Here is a 3,317-nt window from a genome sequence, read left to right as displayed (position 1 = left end):
GTTAAAAATGGATGATTCGGATAGTGGTTGCATGATAAAATTGAATGCCACTAATTATTCAATTTAAAAGCCCAGAATGGAAGACAACTTGTATTGTAGAGATTTGTTTAAACCTGTTCTAGGGGATAAAGGCAGACTAAGTGATATGAGTGATGAAAAATGAGTTGTTATGCACAGAAAAACTGTTGGTAATATTAGAAAATGAATTGGTCAAACTATTTTTCAACATTTTGCTAATGACACCAGAGCTGATGTATTATGGAAAAATGTTGAGAGTACGTATGAAAGGAAAATCGGATTGAACAAAACTAGTTGTCTAAAGCAGATTACTCGGATGAGATATAAGGATGGGGAAGATATGACTGAACACCTGAGTAATTTTCAGGGATAGATAATCCAGGCAACTACGTTAAATTTGAAATTGGATGATGAAGTGCAAACTTTACTATTATTCAGTTCACTACCGGATAGTTGGGAAACTATGGTGGTCTCCGTCAGCAATTCAGCTCCAAATGGTGTGTTGACCATGACTATTGCAAAAGAGGCCGTGATGAATGAAGAGTTCAGGAGGAAGGAACAAGGAATTGTCTATAAGTCCTAAACCCTGGTGACAGAAAAGAAAGAAAGAAAAGGGAGAAGCAAAAGTAAAGGACCCCACAACAGGAATGACAAATCCAAAGGCAGGTCTGAGTCGCGAAAAAATATTGCATACTATTATTGTAAAAAGAATGGATATTATATAAAGGAGTGCATAATTCTAAAACGGGAACAAGTTGAAAAAAAGGGTAAGACGAAGGAAAAAAATGATGAAGAAACTACAGCAGTTGCGGCAGCTCATGATAATATATTTGTGTTCTGTGATAATGGTCAGGTGAATATTATTCATTATGATAGTGATTGGGTAGTTGATTCAAGTGCATCCTACCATGTTACTCCTCACAGGCACTTCTTCTCAACCTACACCGAAAGAGATTTTGGATATGTTAGGATGGGAAATGAGGTCTCATGCAAAGTTGTTGGCATGGGAGACATATATTTGGATACAGATACCGGGTGTTAGCTAATATTAAAAAATGCTCGACATGTCCCTAATATTCGCCTTAATCTTATCTCTACAGGAAAACTTGACGATGAGGGTTACCATAGTTTGCAAGGTGGAGGCAAATGAAAACTCAGCAAAGGAAATCTCGTTGTTGCTAGAGAAAAGAAATAGAGTACCCTCTACTTGATGCAAGCCAAGTTGGGGAAAGGAGAAGTCAATGCAGTTCGTAATTCATCAATTGACCTGTGGCATAGGCGACTTGGGCATATGGGTGAAAAAGGGATTTAGACACCTACCTGAAGTTAGAGGTAATACACTTAAACCTTGTGTTGACTGCATTTATGGGAATCAACATAGAGTTGCATTCAAAAATTTTCTTCCATCTACAAAATTGAATCCATTAGAATTGGTGCACACTGATATTTGCTATATGAAAGATAAGTCTCTTGGTGGTGCTATTTATTTTGTAACTTTTATTGATGACTTTGCTAGAAAAGTTTGATGTTTTGCTTTGAAATCCAAAAAAATAGGTTTTGGATGTGTTTAAAGATTTTCACAGTAAAATTGAAAGAGAGACTGACAAACAGTTAAAGTGTATTCGTGCTGATAATGGTGGTGAGTACAGAGGACCATTTGAAATCTATTGCAAGTCCCATGGAATCAGATTGGAGAAAACTGTACCAAAAACTCCTCAAGAGAATGGAGTAGCAGAGAGAATGAACAGATCCATCACTGAGTGGGTCAGATGTATGCTCTCTAATGCTAAATTGCCAAAACCCTTTTCGGGTGAGACAATGAGGACTGCAGTTGATTTGATAAATCTTTCTCCATCAGTTCCTCTACATGGTGATATCCCAAAGAGGGTATGGACAGGAAAAGACGTGTCCTTTATGCATTTGAGAGTTTTTGGTTGTCGGGCATTTGTTCATATTCCCAAGGATGAGAGGTCAAAACTTGATGTAAAATCAAAACAATGCATTTTTTTTGGGTTATAGACATGAAAATTTTGGTTATAGATTCTATGATCCTATTAAGAAGACGGTGATCAGGTGTAGAAATGTTGTCTTCTTTGAAGATCTAACCACTGAAGACATTGATAAAGGTGATAATTCAAAATTCTCAAGTGACATTCCTGTTAGTTCAAATTTAGATCCAGATCCAATTCCAGTATCTATTGATTTTAATCAAGGGGGAGTTGAGATAGAGCAGAAAGAGGATGTTAATGATGGTGATAATCCTACTACTGATGAACCTGAGCATGAAGCACCACCTACTCCACCACCGCCACCACAAAATGAGATTAGGAGATCTACCAGAGAGAGGAGACCTTCTACCAGATATAATTCTCATGAATATTTGTTGTTAACAGATGGAGGAGAGCCAGAGTCCTACAGTGAGGCTTTAGAGCATGAGAACAAAGAAGATTGGTTGTAAGTCATGCAAGAGGAGATGTGTCCATGCATGAGAATCATACTTATGATTTAGTGAAAATGCTTAAAGGTAAGAGAGTTCTGAAAAATAAATGAATCTACAAGTTGAAGGCTTAGGAGCACAGCTCACAACCAAAGTACAAAACAAGATTGGTTGTGAAGGGATTTAGTCAAAAGAAGGGTGTAAATTGTGCAAAAATCTTCTCTCCTGTGGTAAAATGTCATAAATTCGAGTTGTTCTTGGTATTGCAGCCAATTTGAATTTAGAGATCGAACAACTTGATGTGAAAATAACCTTCTTACATGGCGACTTGGAAGAGGAGATCTACATGGAGCAACCGGAGGGGTTCAAAGAAAGTGGTAAAGAAAATCTTGTATGCCGTTTCAAGAAGAGTTTGTATGGGTTGAAACAATCACTGGGACAGTGGTATAAAAAGTTTGACTCCTTCATGACAGACCATGAGTACTACATGACTACATCTAATCACTGTATTTATGTAAAAAAATTTTCAGATGGTGATTTTGTTATTCTCTTGCTATATGTTGATGACATGTTGATTGTTGGCCTTGATACTATAAAAATTGACAGGTTGAAAAATGAGTTAAGTAAATCCTTTGCAATGAAGGATTTAGGCCCGGCTAGATAGATACTGGGGATGAAAATCTCACGTGACAGGCAAAATGGGAAGCTCTGATTGTCTAAAAAAAAATATATTGAGAAAGTGTTCAACAGGTTTAACATGAGCAATGTTAAGGAAATCTCAACTTCACTTGCAGGTCAATTTAAATTGAATATCAAATAATGTCCTACAAGTGAGAAAGATAAAGAAGACATGAAAAAGGTT

This window comes from Coffea arabica, chromosome 1c (assembly GCF_036785885.1).
Source record: "Coffea arabica cultivar ET-39 chromosome 1c, Coffea Arabica ET-39 HiFi, whole genome shotgun sequence".
In the NCBI taxonomy this organism is placed as follows: domain Eukaryota; kingdom Viridiplantae; phylum Streptophyta; class Magnoliopsida; order Gentianales; family Rubiaceae; genus Coffea; species Coffea arabica.
This window is presented reverse-complemented; position numbering follows the sequence as displayed.